Here is a 21,109-nt window from a genome sequence, read left to right on the forward strand (position 1 = left end):
TCAAATCACTCTGATGAAATAATACTGAAAGCAGTATTTCTGTCACAGATATGGCTACTTAATTCTATAATGCATTACAATTACGAGAGGAAACCCAGTTCTACAAAATATATTGTCAGCAGATTCTTCACTTGAATTCTTTATGGATATTAATAGCTTTGCAATGACAAGATCTATCTTCAAAAAGACTGAAACATCTTTACCATCAATTCTGGCATTCACCTTCACAAGGTTTTAAATCCCTTTTACTTTTTTTTTTTTTCTTAAATACGGAAATATTTCACCATCACCTATAACTTTTGCACACAACTGAAGCTTAGCTAGTAAAAAGAGTAAATATAGTTAATGTTTGTAATACAATTATATTTTCTTCCTGTACATTTCATTAACAAAAAAATCTTATTTGCATCAACAGCTTTTACAAAGAATCTGGAAGAGGTTGTGAAGCAGAACAAAAAACTCACCAATTCAAAACAAATGTTAAAATGCTTTATTTCCATCTTCCTGTGTAAGAACTCATTAGTGACACCTATCAATCAAAAGATACTTTTGCCTCAATCAGCACAGATTTACCTTTAGAAGTATTCTGCATAAAAATAGAACCCCTAGGAATCAGTTTTTTGTCTACTGTTAAACAACCTATAGCATCTCATACACCTTAACACCCTTCCCTCGGTCCCGAGTCTGAATCTCATTTCTCCAGTTTTCTGGCTGGAACATACTCCTCAACTGTGAGGTCTGGCAAATCTCAGACCTCTTACAGCAATGGCAGCCTCAAAATGCAATTTTTAGACATCCTCAACTGTCTCCTCCGCTTTCTACGTATAGTTGCTCTTTGACTTGAAAAACTGTCTGACAAACGTAACAGAATATGACTCATTTCAGATTATTTTTTTTGAAAACTGTAAGAAATTAGACAAATTTACTCATTAAATTCCTCATGGTCCAACCTATTTTCATTAATAGTGAGGTATAAATGTTGACCCCATCCCCTTTACCAAAACCATCCACAGATCTTGTTGTAATTTTCTTGCAAAAGACCCATGCTGGTATCTACAGAAAATTCCGACATCTGAAGAAAAGTAATTGGCCAGGCAATCCACAGGAGACCGACCATATGCTCTTGGAGCTACAAGCCAATTAACAGTGACACACAATCCAGCAACCAGGTTAAAAAAAGGTATGATAAAATGCTGTGTTCTCGGTACATCACTTGGCCATGGAAATAATGGGAGTATTAGGCAGCAGTGGGCAAAGCTGGGAGTTTAGGTCCTACTTTTGTGGGTTTGGACATACACAGCATTACAAGGCACAGCAAAACACCAACAGCACCCCTACAGCAACTGATTTCCAGAGCCACAAAAGCCAGCAAGAGCTGAATATTCCTGTTTTCCTTCCTTCCTCTCTATACTACACAACTGAGCAAACCACCAGTTTTCTCTTTTATAAGCACACAGATAAATCTGTCATTTCTACTCATGCACCACGTTCTAGAAGTCTCCTGGCTCCCCATACCCCGCAGGAAAGGACAGCTTTTTCCTGGACACAAACTGAGCAAACCTGTAGGTTACTCTACTCTACTGTACAAGTCCCTCTTCCCAAGCATAATAAATATATGCATGCACATTTCAATAGATCGAGAAGAATTACTTATAAAGAAATCTGTCTTTAACCTTAGGTCCTTCTATATAATATATATATAATATCTCTGTGAACTACCATTATTTAATGATATTGAGTGAACTCTCTGGTATGCAAAATTTAAAAGATTTCTAAACTAACCGTAGATTTTATGAGCATCATAGTTCCAGAGTGAAATTCTGAAATCCAGTGCCATGTCTGTTTTATAATGACAGCTAAATACTTATCAGGTTTAAATGTATGCCAATGGAGCAAGCAAAAGACACTTTGCTTAAAAATAAATAAATAAATAACTGAAGGACTCTCAATAAGTTCATCAACACATATTTCTGGATCTCTGCCCAGTCAGCGACACCTTGAATAAAATTAACGAATCTAGTGTTTAAAAGATGGTGTAAAAGAAACAAACAAGCAAAACACGGAAAAATATTTTACAGATGAATACACTTTACACCGTTTATAAATTACACTTATTTTAGGAAAAATAACTAACTGAGTAATTCAATAGAACTGGCAAACTTCAAAGTATCAACCTTGAAAACTTGTTTGAAATGGCAACACGGACAAGAAAATTTCAAGATCAAAAATGCCAGCATACAGCAGGTCAAAGCATTAAGAATTTCACATTGTGCAGCTCAGAGATTAAGGCAGATGGAGCACAGCATTATCTGGACTGAAGTATTTGGTGCACAAAAGGTCCAGGGATTATAATGAGCCTCTTGTGAGTACTACAACATATGGAGCTGAGATGCTATTTAGATAGCTCTCTATGTATAAAATGTTTATTTTTCTTATACTTGCCTGCACATTAGAAGACACTGTTTATCAAACAGCCTGCAGAAAGTCATCAAGTAATATTCAGAATGCCCCAGGTTACAATATATTTGCAAATCTAAGTACTTAAAAATTACCCACAGAAGTATGATAGAAAAAATAGCTGTAAAAACAAGGCATTAGCAGTCATCCACAAAGGAAAGAAACTGGCCCCTGAAGTGTTTCTACAAGAAAGCATGTGAGAAACAGGAAGGAGGGAATTACAACCTGTATGCAAAACAACTACCCCACCAAGACTATGTTAGTATAAAATGACCTATTTAATCTCGTTCAGGAACGAGTAACTGTACAATACATACTACTGTAAGTCCTGGTTCCACTGAAATTACCAACTTTCCTGCCTTGGCATGTATTTTTCTACAAACCGATGACATCATATGTTCAGGTACGTATGGTTTGAAAACAAGGCAGACTTCCGTAACAACATACCAACACACGAGCCAAATTCCGCTCCATCCTATGAAACACAAAATTCATCAGGGAACAAAAGCTCTTCTTTTAAACAAGACTGGTACAACTTGATGACAAGGCTATACCTGGTTTAACAACCATAATGAATAGGAGGCTGCTCAGTATGAGAATTTGTGTGACCTTTTTCACATGTGCCTTTTCTGCAGTCTTTCCTGAAACAAGGCCAGCGTAATAATGCCATGCAGCCTGACACTCATTTCCCATTTGTCACACATTTCGGTAACTTTTACACTACAGTAATTTTTGTAAGGGGGGGGGGGGGTATGCATGCTTTATAGTAAGTTAATTTAATTCATATAAAGTTATCCACATACAGGCTGATGCACACAGACAAAATGGTGATGACTGCTACAGAAGAATCAAAATAGATTAGTTTATGTAAAGTTTTCATTTAAAAATAACGTCTCATTCCAGAAGGAGCTCTCATTTATCCTTTATTAAAGAGAACTCCATCCTGGTATCATTCCACCATAATGGTGACATTTTTAATCTATTAATGTACTCACACTCTCCTTACAGGTTTTCAGCAGCATACCTCTGCCGTATTAATAACCTCCCTGTGTTCCCTTGGCACACAGGCATGACAGTCATTAAAGAACACTGCTCTGTTACAAGGTGGGAAATGCAACGCCTCAGGGAAGTGACTGCTCCATTACTGTTTGGTAGGGATGCAGCCATAGAAAATGTGATAAGCTTATAACCAGGTACGATCGGGTGACCGTAAGAGCTACATGCAGATGATAGCTAATGTTTAGTATCCAAAACAGAACTTTGACAATAACCAAATCTAGGCAACCAGAAGAAAATGAAGTTCAGAATAATCAAATTCGAGTTACCTTCCTGCCCGACAGAAACCAGGCACTTAAAAGGTTCTTCCCTGAAAGTTATGTAGGAAACGAAACCCAAATATCCACTGAACTGAGGAGTCAGCTCATAACTGCGGACTGACACCCAATGCAATGCAGGGATTGGACAGAAACGCACTTAACTCTCTGTTTAAGGCCTTTAATTTAAGCTGTCTGAAGCACTGACAGAGGTCCTGTGGTCTTCTATCACACCAACATAGTTCAACTAAATTCACCAGCCAACTTGGTTCGAGATTTTTCTTTCAACGGCAAAGAAAGTTCCCCTCATCTTCAGGTTACATGACCATAACAGCCCCAGCAGAAACAAATCAAGGCACAACTCAAAACAAGAGCAAAACTTGTTTCCAAGTTACAAAACTTGTAGGCTAAGTTAAGCAGCCTGAGAAACATGCAACTTTCAGCATGTCAGTAAAAGGGTCCAGAAATGTGACCTCAGGCAGCACTACTGCTCTACTTTAGTGACCATTCTGCCCTGCAAGTGTTCTGTTTGCATTCTGAAGTGGCAGACCCTAACTTAATCAGCATGTTCAATGTATCAATGTATGCTCTACAATGCATTGCTGTTTTGTTTCTCCTAGGTTAACCATTTTGTCCTGATCTATCTGTTTTAACTGTTGCAAAATGTAACAGCAGCATTTGTTAGCTTTAACTCCACTATATACCATTTGTTTATGCCCTGGTTTTAATTAAAGCTTAATTTAAGAATATTCATGGAAGAGTTCCCATCACTATGAATTATGAAGAACTTTTTCCATTATACCACAGTGAAGAAAAGCAACAATAAAAATCAGGTTTAGTATTCTTGGAGACAGTAACATCCCATAGAAGTTCCTGAAGCAGACAAAGACAAACCAACACAATGACCTTTCAGCTTATAGACCACATCAAAACAAAAATGCTTAAAACACAAGAATCAACAACCTGACCTGTCACAGAATTATTAGTGGGGGAAAAAACAGTTTACCGTGGTTCTTCCTTCAAGCTAGTATTACTACCATATCCCTTCACTGGGGTCTATCTCATGTGCAGAGGCTCAATCCACGTGTTGCTTATGACTGGAAATAAATAGCTTATTCTTACTAATGAGTTATATGCATCAAGGACATTAATTTTACCTTTATGAACAACTGTGTATTTCCAATGAAAACATTTTATTCTTGAAATACAACGCAAAAGTGGAAGAAAATGTAACTGTAGATGACAATTACAGCAATTAAAGTAGTAATTAGTTCAGAATGGGGAGTAATCAGTCACCTCTCACACCTGACAAGCTATTCGGGATTTGGTTTTGCACATGTAAGCAACCAAGAAAAAGAACAGTAACGCGATCACTCTTCTATTGTCATTGTGATACTAAAACATGCTCAGTGATTTTTATAAATCAGAACTTCTCAAAGCATTTGAACTTCAGATGGAATGCAAAGTCTTCAAGAACTGTCCCACCGGTGACTGGCAGCGTACCAGCCGGTCTAACCTGAAAAATACAGTTACTGCTTTTATTCCTGTTTCTGTCTCTTCAAAGAAACCAATAATCATTCATAGATATCGCACGTAGAGGGAAGTACTGAATTGCTTCAGTTTTGGAACACATTTAAGTGATAAACATAAAAGACACTTATCTTCTTGCACCTGAAAGTTCTGTGTTGCTGTTCAGCTTAAAGATTCAATGCATGCAAAACAAGTTAATTTTATAAATTGATTTGAAGCACCCTTTGCAAACGACTACCAGCTGCTGCTATGTTTTGGCCTCATGCAGACTGCATAAATGAGGTGCTGCTTCTGAACAGAGTAAACTTCTAAATTATATTTACTGTAAATAATAACATAATCTTTGATTTTTAATTCATTTGCACATTTATCTATGTATTCTTTCAAGTACCACGAAGCTGCCACGGTAGTTAGTTGTGGTTTTTCTGAATCAAACTCTAGGCAAAATAAAGAAATAAATAGTAAACAAGTTTTTCTATTTGGATTAAGAACAAGTAAGCTTAGTACACAAAACAAGGAAGTTTATTCTAGCTGAATGCAGAATCAAGAGAGTAATATAAGAAACAAGCTTCTAAGCTACGAATCTTTAAACTACACAAGTATGTATTGGGTATGTAAGGACAAAATAATAAATGACAACAATGCACAATGTAGTATGAGTAAATAATTCCAAAAGAAAGAATAGAGAGAGCTTGTATAGTATTTGAATGATATTTTCCATTTTCAGTGCACTTTACAAAAATAAATAGTTTTCCCACAACTGCTGCAAGGAAAGCCTTATGTTTAATTGCTCAAAACAGGCAGGAATTAGAACTGACTACAAAATCTACTATTTCCATGAAACCTAGCAACCACTACCTACTGCCTGTGGCACATTAATAAACTAAATGTACAAACTAACATGCAAAATTATGCCTTTGAAAAATAACTTCTTCATTTCAACAACTTGGGTTTTATCCTTGAACATTAGAGGTCACTGTGGGGCTTTCTAAGAGGGTATTTTGTGTGCTCTGTAGTAACCTTACACCACCATATTGATTCTGAGCCTGGGATTTATGACAAGTTCAGCTCCCAGCTAACTTTCTCAGCTCTGTAAAACTAAGAGCACAACTGAAGACAAATAGTTTGAGGAAGGCATGATTAATCATTTTACTAAAAAATGAACAGAAACATCCTACAGCCTAGCTACAGTAGAAAAACAGAAATTTCTTTAAGTATTTGCAGATTAATTTATTTCTAGAATAAATTGGTAACTTTTGCAAAGCTAGAGGAAGGTTATCCAATGGGTCAGTCCCCCTTGCATGTAGGACTCTAAATAATAGTTCAGTAAAATACCAGTTTAAAAAAAAAAAAATACTAAATCCCTTCCATAGAAAGAGTAGCATATTATTTCTACAACACAGTATATGTTTTATTCCAGCAGTTCAGAACTTGTAGGGTACATCCCAGGCAATGGCAATTGATATTTTTCTCTTAATACAAGAAATGGAATCATAGTTCTCATATTTAAAGACTAAAAATTTAACTGGAAAAACAAACAGAAGATTGCCACACCTGTGTAAAACTAAGAGTGTTCGTTCTACACTGACAGATATTGGTTTTGGGTTTATAAAAGGAATTCTGGGGCTTCAGCTTGTCCAATCTTTGTAATACAATATGAACTCTAAAATTTACATTTTTCAACTTGGATTTAGATTTTAACTCTTTTTCAAGTGTTAAAATACAGTTATTTGCAACAGGAAGAACTCTAACACATAGGAACTAAGATTTGGTTCTTGCAAAGATTTCAATAAGGATAAAAAAACTCTGAAAATTGTATACATATCAATTAATAGAAAAACGTAGGCTTGGGTCACTAATAGGAAGCTGAACTAAAAGCAAAGCATAAGATCCAGGTATTTCAGAAAGAGTTGGTATCTGTGGCAAAATGGTCAAATTATAGGTACCTCAACATAAAATTTAAGCTGTGATTGTGAAACCTATTTAAATCTTAAAGCTATTGTTCAGCACAAGCAAATACCATTCTCTAGGATCTGGTTACCACCCACTATTACACAAAGTGCATAGCTCCATCCCAGCAATTTGGGGAGCAAATTTCTTTTGGTAACCTTTTGAAAGTTACACAGAAGAATCTGTAATTTTAAAAGTAAAAGAAATTAACAACTCATAGAAATCTCCCAGTCATGGTGGTTAAAACTGTTATATTTCTGGAAAATGCATGTGGATTTGTGGATTCAGTTATAAACTGCACGCTGCACTGGAAGGTTAAAAAAAAAAAAAAAAGTTTAATTCTAAACTCTGAGAAATAATTTAAGTTAAAAAAATATTTATTTTAAATCCCTGAGAGATATTTCCTTCAACTTATCTTCTGTTGACAATTAATGGCTTTTTTCTTTCCTAACTGTAGTGTTGAGTTGCGGGTAACAACTGAACAAGCATGAACTTCAATGTACATGCACATGTACTGGAGAGAGAAGGGGGGAAAAAAAAATAGTACAAAAAAGGTAGCTGAAGAAAGGTGAAGCAGCTTTCCTAGTTCACCAGCTTCATTTTTCTTTCAGTATCTCAATGTACTGAATTAATTCCAGTTCAATGGAAGAGAAAGATAAGGACAAAAAATATCACAATGAAATATTGGCTAATTAAATAGATATTATGAGGTTAGAGTCTTACTTGGTGTTCTGCTGTTTTTCTATCTAAGCTTTCCATAGACTTCCAAAAAGAATTAATTTTCCTTAAAAAGGAGTAAGAACACCATGGAGACATTTCTAGTGAGCGGGTCAGTCTCCTTAGCTACAAGAAGGAATTCTTTACTGAGAGGGTTGTGAGGCATTGGAATGGGCTGCCCAGGGAAGTGGTGGAGTCACCATCCCTGGAGGTCTTTAAAAGACGTTTAGGTTTAGAGCTCAGTGATATGGTTTAGTGGGGACTGGTTAGTGTTAGGTCAGAGGTTGGACTCGGTGATCTTGGAGGTCTCTTCCAACCTAGGTGATTCTGTGAAGAAGCTCTGTGCTCCCCATACAGGGAACCATTTACACCCAGCCATTGCATCCGCAAAAAAAACCCAAACCCCTTAAACCCCCTCAGGGACCCGCCCCGCCTCGCCCCGCGCCGCCCAACGGCCGCTTAGCGGCCGTTGGGCGGCGCGGGGCGGGGCGGGGCGGAGTCGAGAGCTTGGCGCGAGCCACGCGCGTGCTCGCCGCGGTCGCGCGCCCGCCGCGGCCCCCGCCTCCCTCGCCCCCCCTCTCCCCGCTCCCCCCACCCCTCCCCGGCTCCCCCCTCCCTCCGCCGTTCCCCCGCTGGCCCCCCCCCCGCCCCCGCCGCCCCCCGAGCCCTTCCCGCTTACGTCGCGCCGCTCCGCCTCCCGCCCGCCGCGGTCACGTGGTCACGGCGGCGGCGCCGGGTGGTGCGGGAGGTGGGCGGGGGGTGGAGGGGGAGCCACAAAATGGCGGCGGGGCTCTGGCTGAGGCGTGTCAGGCGTACGGCACGGTGTAAAGTCGAAGAATCACAGAATCATTAAGGCTGGAGCAGACCACCACGATCATCTAGTCCTACCATCCCCCTACCACCGATGTCACCCACTTAACCATGTCCCTAAGCACCATGTCCAACCTTTCCTTGAACACCCCGAGGGATGAGGACTCCACCACCTCCCTGGGCAACCCGTCCCAGTGCCTGACTGCTCCTTCTGAAAAGAAATGTCTCCTCATTCCAACCTAAGACATTCCCTCTAGTCCTATCAGTAGTTACCTGTGAAAAGAGGCCAACCCTCTGCCTGACTCCTCATTTCTGAGAAAAAAATATCACAGTGCGTGGTCCAGTGTTCATTTTTATGTCTACTTGCAGTTCACCTACGAGTCCAGGAAGACTTCAGGCCACTATCAACAGCGGTTGTGAATCCCTTCGGTGGAAATTCAAATACTTAATAGTTGTGGCTGATTATTGCCAATCAGATAAAATAAACTGATTTGAATATTAACATGTAGCACTAGAGTTTTTAAATATCATTTAGTTATAAACCAGGTGTGAACATACCACATGTTGTGTTCCACCCAGAAAAAATAAGGCTTTTTGTTCAGTTGGTGTTTCTCCTGGTGCATACCAGATTTCACATTGACTGATGACAACCACACATTCTATGCATTAGCATTCACTAAATGGCTACATTGTCCAGTGTTCAAAAAAAGTTTTTTTTTTTTTTTTTCCTAACACCAATACTGGGGTTTGTGATTTCACTCAGAAACATAGAATGTGAGGGTGTTTTTTATCACCTACCAAAAAACTGCAGGTGCCACTATGGTCTAGGATAGGACAGTTCACTTACCTTCAAGAGCAGATAGGCAAATTTGTGGTAGAGAAAATCCACTAAGGCTTAATATTAAACACAAAAACTGCCCCTGGCTCAGGGAATCCATAGCATGGATGCTAGGAGATGCTACTACTGTCAGGCTGTTCTTAGAAGTAATGTAACATTACACCTTTGTCTAACTGTGCAGTCTTACTTGTAATTTATTATTACAATCATGTTGTTGTTTTAATTCAAGTATAAAATTGTTTGTATTTACGGTCAAAATTACCTTGACTTTAGAGGTCAGTTGTGAAAGTATGAATGCATAGTTATCTGTAGTCAGACCGTGTCTTTTTGCACATGTGAAATAGTCTTTCCACGTGTTTTGAGACAGGAATCAACCCAAAATTATCACAGAAGACAACACCGTAGATTACTTGTTCATGAACCAAAGCTGAGGATGTGGTAGGTCAAGTTTATGGTTGGACTTGACAATCTTGAAGGTCTTTTGCAACGTAGATGATTCTATGACTCTATGACAATTTTTAAATACTGATTAAAGATTTGTTTGCTGTACACCTCTTGATCAAATGATGACTTACTGACAGCTTTCTTCATTTTGATACACACGTACTAAACCAGGAGCAGAAAATATCCGTTCTTATTTAACAGTTGTTTACAGATAAAATGATATCTCTGAAAGCTGATAGTAAAGTTACCGTCTGAAAATGATGCATTACAAATATTCACACCATGTATTTATTTATTTATTAACAGATATTCTTTTTTATAGATATTCGTACCTTGTCTCCTTTGTTTTGTTTAGTTCAGGACTACACTACTGCAGTTACATCACTAGCTGCAAGTAAAGAATAGTTTATTTTGCTTTCAAGTGTAACACATAACTCCTGAAAATGTTTTGATACTTCCATGCTTTGATGCATCAGTGGCTGAAAAAAAAAATATAAAGAATGCCCTTCTCAATCAACTCTTCTATTGCTTTTCAGTTGAGAGTAGCATTAAATCATTCTTGGCAATTCATGAAACTTTTGTACCACAGCATACATTTAAAAGGAGACTGCAGCAAGACTGGCTTTATGCTAGAAAAACATATAGTGAATTCTGTTTCTCTTAGTTTATTTCATTTTGCATTTTAAGAGCATGGAAAGTCAGTAAGAGGTATGTAGACCCTCTGAGTTATAACAAGTACTGTACATTTGAAAATACATCTGTCAGTCGGGTATTTAAGGCCTGTTAATCTTCCTCCATATAGTAAAGTAATGAATCTTTGAATAGGACTGAGTATGCTGTTCTGAAGAGGTGTGTGCTGGAGGACATACTGGGCTGGATAAACACATAGATAAACACCTGTGATGTGGCTCCAGTCATTCCCATATTCATATGAAAGCTGGTAATAGATCTGCTTTGGGGGACCATGCTGCAAACTAGATCACTGAAATTAAGTGGGCTGAAGTGTGTGAGTATTTCTTATCTCATTTCCTGATCTGTGTGGGCGATCCCCTGGCCCTGATACAAGATCATTGGAGGCATAAGATCAAGATGCCTGATACTTAAATGCCTATTGCTGATAAAGGCTTTCTGACATCCACCTAGAGTTTGAAAGACCTGTGGCCCATGGGCAAGTATGCTGTGGCACAAAAGAGGACAATAAAACCTTAAACCAAATGTACTGGGAACAAAATAAAAATAAAAAATAATTTTTAAAAAGTGGCCATAAACCTTTAAGTATTATTTTATTATTAAACATTTCCATTTTATTACATTACTAGGCACGTAATGCTTGCTCATCACTGGATTCCGACAACAGCTTGTGATAAGGACTTACATACTGCTTTTATTTTATTTTTTCTTCCCCAAAACACTTCTTTGCTGCAAGTTTTTATTCCATGGGAGTTACCTACCCACATGTATATAACAGAGCTATAGGACATAGGATCCCTCTAGAACAGAATTAATGTCATTGAAGTGTGGATGTTGCAAATAAATCAGGTAAAACACATTTTAGAAGCCCCTCAGCATCTTCTGAACACATCTTGATGACTCGCTCAGGTGTAGAGGCATGCAGGTTGTCTGCCATGGGAGGGGAAGCACAACCCCACTTGTGTCAGGTTTCCAGACCTAGTTGAGGGCTGTTTTTACCAAATACCAGCAGGAGCACAGGCCAAAACTTCCTGACTGATGTTAATACCTATGCATATACCTGGGTTGTCTTCAAAGCTGATTATTAGACTGTATGAAAGCTCTTGTATAGAGACTTCTGGACAAATAAAATTAGCTTCCTGCTCCTTAGTGTTGATACTCTTTCGACTGTTGCACATTGTTTCTGTTATGCCTCATGCATACTGAAAAAAAAAACACAATCAGAATAAAGTAGATGTTGCTTCCAATTGGTCAGGCAGGCAGCAGAGCATAAAACCTGCAGTGATCTTGCCACTGGGGAAAAAGAGAGGAGTTAAAATACAGGAAAATTATTCCTGAAATCTTTATTGTGGCCAGTGAAACAGATATAATCTCTGAAGGGCATAAAATAGATAAATAATTTACCACAGTCAGCTTCAGTGTGTTGACTTTTCCAAAGGAACAGTTGTTGCCCTCAGATTCTTGTCATGGGAAAAAAGGAAGCAAACCTGATTTGCAAACTCAAGAGTTTATCATCAGTGTATGTAAAACCTTGACAGGCTAATCAAATAATTATCAGTCCAGATCTAATATCTACAAGAAGAAGAAGAAGAAAAAAAAAAGTCCTATTACAGGAATAAAAACCAAAAAAAATACAGTTTAAATTATTATACAAACGTCCTAACATCCACCTCACTCTGGTCACAGTGCTATGTTCACCCTTCTGTTGTTTCTGTGGGTGCTTAGGTCATTTGCTTGATTTTTCTGGGTGTCTTTGCATTCTCTGCCACCCCTAGAGCTGGCTCTCCCCAGCTGCCAGGTCAGGGTATTTTTAACTGTCTGCTGATGTTTATAGCCCTGGAGTTTCCAGTGTCATGTTGTGCCTCCCCCCACTCCTGTCGTACTATGACTGTCATACCATTCCTCTGCATTGCCTTATTGCGTTAGGGTCATAAATATTTCAGTCTAACAAGGAACTGCTTGTTACCACTGTCCATACAAAAATTATGGCTGTACGACACATACAAATTTTCACAAAATTAAAATATATTAGACAATAACCTCCTGATCATTAGAAAATTGTTCTAAAAAGCAAACTAAAACAGACTTGCAGGCATGATAAAGCAAGCTCAGCAAAGCCCAACAATTTCTGAGGTTTTGTGGAGTCCGTATGAAGCTCATGTCCTACTAGTAGCCATAGCAAAACTGGATGTACTGAGCTACAACGCTCCTGGATTAAAGGCTGCATGAGTCCTGTATATTCAGGAATGTGAAATTAACTCAACCTCATATTAATTAGCATTTTGCAGTCTTCAATATCAGTATTCAGTTCTTATGTGCAATGTGTAAATCCTTATCTTCTTTTTAACTGCAGAGAAGAGATTACACAACATCCTTAGTAGCAATACACTAATGAAGGAGAAATCACTGTAAATTAGTGGTTATTATATGTCATTTGTAAACCATCTAATCCGTACAGTACAGTCATTTGGCATCGCCATATTTAAGGGGTTAAAATTCCCTTAGTGGAATCAGTATTTCTGTACTGTCCTTTCTCATTATAGTAGTTTATTTCTGAATCATTTCTCCTGTACATGGCTTTTAAAGGTGTGTAATTAACTGGTTGCAAGTTGTTAGGCAGTTGATGAAGTGTGAACTGGGCACTGATTTGTTTTCTTTATTTACATGTTTCCCATAATACTCTGATGAGAGCAGGATGCTGAGGCTTTTTACCCTTTGTATTATTCCTTGCCTGTTTCATCAGATTAGGAGGAGATCTGTGAAGCCATTCGCAATTCCTCAAATTTCATTAACAATTAGTATCCAGGGAAGCCTTAATCAAAACTTAATAAGTGTTAAAATATGAGCACAAAACAGCAGTCCTTTCACTAACTCACATAACCAGTTAAGGAATTAGCTGCATTTACATGAAATGTAATAGTACATCTGAGTTCTCTCTGATAGTTTGAAAATATACTGCTTTTGAAGTCCAAGACAATTTAAGAACTTTCTGTTGTTCAATGCTCAGTCCTCCTCGACATACTCCTTTTTCACCGGAGAGAAAAATAATTGTGTTCAATACCTTCAACCAAGAGGTAGGGAGAGAGACAGCTTCATCCCCCGGGAAGTGGTGGTCTCACGTTTTGAAACAGTGCTACGTGTGGAGGTGTCTGCCCGTGAGAGTTTGCTGCTGGCTTTATTTTAGCATTGTCTCTGGCAAGCATTATAAGTAGCTTGCAACATAAAAAGACCATATTCTTACATGTGTACATTTCTTGCCTTTGCTGGTCCTGGTTCACCTACTGAGAGTTGTTCTGTGTGGCTTAGTAGAGCAGCATGGTTTGCAACACTTCACACCCAGATTACCTGCAGGTCTTCCCACACATTTTGTCAGTCATAAAATGAGTTCAGGCGGTATTTCTTCTGAGTCTAGTTACTGAATCCCACAGGCCAGTTGACCTAATAGAAAAATAGGAGGCTATCCTACACCTGCAGTGCTGGTGCCTCCCATCAGAAAGTATTATATTTTACACTTAAGTCTGTATTGTTTTTACTTTCATAATTTCCTCATGTTAAATTTCCAATTTAAATTTTTCAAATGTTAAATTTCCACTGTACAATGAAAAAAAAAAAAAAAACACACACACACATACACGCAACCCTTCCTGTCATCTGTTTTCTGTGTTGTACCTTAGAAAAATGTCAGTGTGTCTGTTTGCACTGATTTTATCCGCCCTGGCATTACAGATTGAGGAGGAGTGAGAGAGCGGCTTGTGGGCGTCTGGCAGCCCTGCTGAGGGGACTGCAGGATGCAGCGCTTTGACGGTGTTCATGTGGCAGGCTCCTGGATCACCACCCAGCTGCCCACGTCCACACTACATCAAGGACACAGTGTCCTCAGGCATGGAACTGAGCCTCTGTGCCCTTCAATAACCCAAAACCACGTTCCCCTGTATCCCGTTTCGTACCCCACTGCCCTCTTTACATTCAGAGCCAAGATCCTGCTTGCGGCCCTTCACAGGGCCTACATCCCTCAAGCATATGCCGAGGGACTACTTCAGCGCGATGAGATGGACTCATCCTCTGAGACTGGGCAAGGCAAGAGAAGGACTGTGAGGAGCTTCAACAGCCAGATGGGATTCAGACACCGGGCTCATTTCAGGAGCTTTCCTTCCCCTGCTAGACTATCCACAGACCTGTGCAGGCCACAGCGATACAGGCAGATTCTGGCAGGCTGGGTGAGGTTAACTAAACAAGCATGTGCCATCTGAATCGCAGCAGTTTGGCACACATACCAGCAATATCTGTATCAGCCTTCAGGTGAGAGAGAGCCCTCCAGTAAGCTGATGGCTGATGGCAAAAGCTGGCACTGGTGAGGGAAAGGTGTAGGTACAGGCCTGCCAGCTGGACAGTGGCCATTCCAGATTTATATAGACGTGCAGCACAGCTACTTAATTCAGCGCATTCAGCAGTTTTGGTAACAATCATGTAAGAACATGCACTAGCTAATTTAGGACAAAAAGCGACACCGTGGTCAAGACTGCACAGCATGCCCAGCTACCTTTGAGGTGTAAGCAGAGCTCCTGTTGTTTTCTGTGTTTACTGAGGGGATAGTAATGATCATTACAAGCAGCACTCTGGGTCTTAGTGATCACGAGGGGTGATCCATGCCAGCTGAGAGGTCGCTCTAACCATACGAGAGCCAGCCATGGTATCAAAGTACTCGTTTGCCTTATTTCAGCCTGCTGACGTTCACCTTGTGGGATATACAGGTGCTTTGTTTTCCCTGCATGGTATGGACAGGGCCAGAGTGAGGACTGCCGCTCTGTTAGCCCTGTGCTGCAGGAACATGTCTCAGAGAAAGAGATGGATGCGACACAGTATGCATGTACATAAACTTGCCTTCTCCACTCTCTCTCTTAGATCAGTGGCTGCTGCCGCATCTCTCCTGAAATCAGATCCTTTTCTTTCTCTTTTCCACCTGTCTTCAGTCGTTGCGACAAATTTCTTGACCCTTTCCCATTGCAGCAGACATCTCCCCCTGTTGCCCTAACAACAAGAGCAGCTCAGCTGCACAAGGCAGTCAGGGCTGGAGTTTTTCGTTTCTTCTCTCACTGAAAACAGCCTCTCACTTCTTTCCACCTGTATTCTTTATCATCAATCTAAAATACTGATGGTAAAATGCATCAGTCTGTACCAGCTGCTGTGCCCTGTATACCCGGGCTGTGCTCAGAGAAGTGATGTGCCCTGTAGCACCACGCTAACATGCACACTGCCATCTCTGCCCAGTCTTTATTTCAGTACTCAAACCACAGTGGTGGTGATGAAAAAAAAGGACAGAAAGAGAGCTGATACTATCTTTAGTACCTATTACAAAGGAAATATAAAAGCTGCCCATGGACTAAGCCTCTAAAGTTGCTTACTGGCTACTAGGTATATATACTTTCCAGCTTTCCTTCCCATCCATCTCTCCTGACTTCAAAGCTAGATTTTACTGCATGCCCTGAATTCTTTCATCTTTTCTAAGAATGTGAGTTGAAGATGCGGTTTATCTTATGGAAGTTATCATCTTGCTACAAGTTGAACAGATGTCACGTGCCCAAGTCTTCATTTTGAGGGATGTCACTCAAGTAGGCAGTACTTGAACCTCTCAGGGAAAAAGCAGGAGTAGGAACCTGCTTGAAGACAACAATGTCTAGAGAAAATATATATATTACATTGTAAAAAAAATATTTATGTCACTGACAGATTGAAAAAAAAAAAATCCCTGTTATGAAATGCCAGAAAGTTGTGTTAGGTTCACGTAAAGTGCTGCTGGGAAGCAGCAAGCCCCAAAATAGTCCATATTGAACAGTTACCCAGTTATGCTTGCACCAAGGCAACAGACACGATAATAAGTAAGTATACCAAGGATGGAAGGGGCAAGCTAAAGTCTTCAGAGCTCCTAGCTAAAAATATTTTTAGATAGGCACCTCCTGTTCACTGGTGCAGACATGAGTTAAGAATAAGCAACTCATTCCTGACACATAGACACTTTCACTTAAGCATGAACATTTGCAGTCCCACAAAGTCTATTCAGAAAGGGTGTATCTAAAACTCCTCCATGGAATATGGACAGCTGCAAAATACTTGGAGGAAAATGAGGGTCACAATCTGGGCTGGCATTATGAGATATGACCATAAAAATACACATGATGAGGAATTGCTGGGTCCAATCACCTTCTAATTCTAGGCCTGGGATTTAGACTTGAGCTGTTGACCTCTGAACTCAGTAAAATGCCTTATCAAATGGAAAAAAAGACTTTTCTCTGTAAAATGTTAGCTTTGAAGAAAAATAATAAACCAAAAAGGAAGCCCTGTCTACTTTCCTCTTGCAGAATTTTGCTTAGATAGAGGGTCATGGCTGGCAGTTGCTGGGTGCACGTAGTGTGTTTGGAAAGTCCAGTCCCAGTGTCTGAGCTGCTACAGAGCTGAAGACCACATTGTTTTGATTCTGTTCTAGTTAGCCCATTAAGGTTGGCAAGCCTATTTTAACATAAAATTGGGATCATGGAATGTGCTCAATTGCCATTTGTAACAAATGCATCAAAGCCATATATATTATGCCATCTGGAAATAGATCAGAAAGACCTTCCCAGCCTCCACTCAAACTGAGAAGATACAAAACCAGGCGTGCCAGCTCTCTGCATCTGCTAGCTATGATAGCGCCAGCACCCAGACCCAGAGTAGATCTCCTGGGAAGTCCAAATCCATCAGCCAGAGAATTTGGGGGCACAGCTGCTCTGGGGAAAAGGCAGTCCAGTGTTTGATGGAGAGGCTGGCCAGTGATAGTGATAAGCTTGGGCTGAGAGACAGTCCACAAATGTGCAGCCATGCCAGTAGTTTCAGAGCCTGATGATATCCTCAAGGCCCAACACTTGAATGTCCTTTTCCTGTCTCTTTACTTCTCCTGGGAAATGAAGGGAGCTTTTAATCACACTCCATCACCATCACAAGCAAACATTAACGTGACAAATTCATATTGGGTCACTTAATTAGCAAGAACTTATTGGAAAACCTGCTCCACAAAGCAGAAGTGCCTCTACCACCATTACAGGTAGATAGCACAGGCATCCTTAATTCCCTTCCTTTTAATGTAGAACAAGTTGCCAGTCTCTCTGTGAACACCTGGGCCATCCAAGTGGTGATTTCCTCACAAAGCTGCCAAACTCAGTGATGTTGGATGCTTCATATATGACAATCATACCTGACAGGACTGGGAAGCCCTGGGTTGCATTCCTTATGGCTGTTATAGTGGAAGGAATGTAGGATCTCCACATGGTTAAATACAAGGCTCCAGGCACGTTGTTTGTGCCTTAGCTCAGGAAGATTGATGCCACGTGTGATAACCGAAGGATGACAAAAAGCATGTGGTAGGACAAGTCAACTTGCAGAGCTGTGCAGGAGCTGTGTAAGCAAATTCCAGCAGATCCAGGGGACCCTGAAGGTCAATCCAGCCAGCTGCATGGTAAGAAGGTGCCCTACAGAGCGAAGTACTTCCAGGCTGCTGCTCTCGTCCTTGCAGCTGACAGTCAGGATGCCACAGGAGGTGCTCCAGGAGCTAACCAGTGTCAGAAGGCCAGGAAATTTAGGCTCAAAGATGTGACAGAACTGATGAAGCAATAAAAATAAATAAAAACATAATTAAAAAACAGTAATTTTATTATTTACATTGTTTGTATACAAATGGTTATGAAATACATTTTTTAAAGTAACTATAAAGAGCAAGCCAAATCTTTCCCTCAGTGCTAGTCTTCTGTCTCTGCTTCCTTTTTTTTTTTTTTTTATTAACAGCTAAATTCATAGGTGATACTGGCCTCAGGATGGTCCTCAAGCAAACACAAAAAAGGTCTGTACCAATAAAAAGGAAAAAAACAAAAACAAGTGACTGGACATCATTTGCCTTACCCTCAGGACCTCATAGTCTGTTCATAAAATTCAATATCATCCTGTCAACTTTTCCATTCTGTTCTATGAAAAGTGACATATTTTTCCCTCTGAAAAGCCCTACCCTTAATTATACTGCATTAAGTAAAATCAGCGTGAACGGTTTTAAATGAGAGAGTGGGAGCTGTAATGGAAGTAGGGGAGCGGGCTGAGAGCTACCGAGACAGCAACGCGGAACAGCGGAGGCATGAGGAAATTAAAATGGGGCGTGAAGGGCTGAGTGCATCAAAATGGCAAATAGGAAGCTGGGGGAATTGGCAGGGGACAAGCAAGCAGAAATACAATAGAGAGTGTGGGTGAGTATGAGAGACAAATGGCAGAAACAAAGAGCCGTGCATAACAGGCAGGAGGAACTGAGCTGTGTAATCACAGAAGCCTGCTGCGACTGAATGGACGCGGACCCCGAGTGCAGCGCTTTCAAGAGGATGGCAGCAGTTTCCCTCCCCTGTGTTTCAAACTCGACCCCAGTGCCCCAGCCAACCCCGGCCTATGGGAGATCATCGATTCGTGCCCGAGTGGGACGGCAGCCTGCCACACACAGCCCCGACACCACGCTGCCTGTGAGCCAAGACGCTCCTGCAAGTGGGCACAAGGCTGGAGGGCAGCTGGCGCGAGTTCCCAGGCAGCAGCCTGGCACTGGCAGGGGCTGTACTGAATCATTCTTAAAAGGCTTTCTTTGCTAATGCCACCTGAAGCATTTGTTTTTCCATGTATTGTGATTTGGGAAGCATAATACCTTCGCTCCTGATACACGCAGAACAAGTACCTGCACAGTGTGAGAGGAAAGCAGCGGGTGTCGCCGTTAGGAGCACTTGGCACCTCCGCATGCCTCTGCTCAGTGCTTATTCTGGGCACCTTATTACAGGTTGTCAGGTCACCGTGCTCTGAGCACATCCTGTTTGCTGAATCAATCTTTACTTCTAATTGTATAGAATGGGCTGCGTTAAAATGTTCTTTAAATTAGATCAGTACCTTCTGTATCCAAAATCCCTGTAGAACAGCTAGCTGCACTTTTAGAGCTCCATTTCTAAGCCTCCCACGGGAAAAATCCCTTCCAGACACATGAAGTTAGAGCCAATAAAGGACTAAGGCATCAGATGCAGAATTGAGACACTTAAACCCAGAGTTATGGTCCAAATCCTACTGCTCAGCTGTTGTATAACCTTGTCGATAACTCCTCATTTCACCTGCAAGTTCTCTGTGAAAGCCTGCTTCCCTGCAAGCATGAAATTATGGCTGCAAGTATCTAAACCAAGGCCCTGAGCAGAGCTGTCAAATTTTAGGACCCCACCAAATCTGATACGAATTATCAGAGAATTATCAGAGCATGACTTGCACCCTCCCCCCCCCCCCCCAAAAAAAAAAAAAAAAAAAAGGATGAGGGTTCTCACAATATACAAATATTTCTATGTGTTTTAGAGCAGCAGCATTTAGTATGCAGGCACTGTGGAGTTAGAGAAGCCAGGAAGCAGAAGAGCTTGATCCCAGTTTCCATTTGGTTTCAGCCTCTGGAACCCATGAGTTCCCAGGGCTGATCCACACATCCCAGACTGAATGTGCTGTCTGGCCCCATATACAAGAGGAAACATCGACTGCTGTTGCTGAGTGGCAAAATACAATGATGACTTGCTCCTGAATTTGTACGGCTCCTGCTTCAGGAGCTCAGTGCATGTTCTAAAATTGCCTGCTAGAGCAAGCCCCTAAGGGCCTGAAGACAAAGCGAACACTTTCCAGGACCTAATCAGGTTGGCGTGTACCCAAACCACCCACTGCTGTAAAACTCATCCTGTGGTACTTTGCAGGAGGCAATTCGCAGCTTTATAGCCTAAGCTCACCCCCCTGAGGCACATCGTATGCTCTTTGGAATGAAATTTTGAGCCCTTGGGGACCAGTTTTGTAAAACACTCGTTTTGAAAGTTAGTGAGTTTAGATGGGGATGCCTGCCATAAAGATGGTTATATGGCTAATGGAATGGGGTTTGGCCTTTTCTTGTTGTCTGCTCCCTCACCACCTTTACACACATATATATGTATGTACATACATGTACACACACACATTATAGTTACATTTCTGGATGTAAATTACATCCAGAGTCCTTCTGACTACTTGTGTCCTCTTAGCACACCTCGGTCCACCCATTCCACATGGCCTGAGTACTCTGAACAGGTAAGCCAGCAACCCTGACCTTCCTGAGGGCAGTAACAGGCAAAAAAAAGACACAACGCAGTTGGGAATTTGGCTCACTTTTCACTTTCTGGCTGCTTCCCACATCTGCATACTAAACTGCAGTCTTTGACAGGCTCACCAGTAATCCGTGCAGTTTCTGAGGGCACATAAACCTGTCAAGCCTGGTGCAGCCATCTATTGCTACACCAAATTTCTGCTCCCATCACTC

General features: G+C 40.7%; 1 protein-coding gene across 2 annotated transcripts in view; it reads right to left on the minus strand.

Moving 5' to 3' along the window:
* The window catches only part of IMMP2L (inner mitochondrial membrane peptidase subunit 2), a 462,507-nt gene extending 453,848 nt beyond the window's left edge, over positions 1 to 8,659 (minus strand). For both annotated transcript variants that reach the window (XM_082784542.1, XM_082784541.1), the window contains exon 1: positions 8,647 to 8,659. The gene's annotated coding sequence lies outside the window, so the exon portion shown is untranslated. The remainder of the gene's footprint in view (positions 1 to 8,646) is intronic.
* Between the last annotated feature and the right edge of the window lie 12,450 nt (positions 8,660 to 21,109).

Source organism: Aythya marila (genome assembly GCF_965140915.1).
Source record: "Aythya marila genome assembly, chromosome: 1".
NCBI classification, from domain to species: domain Eukaryota; kingdom Metazoa; phylum Chordata; class Aves; order Anseriformes; family Anatidae; genus Aythya; species Aythya marila.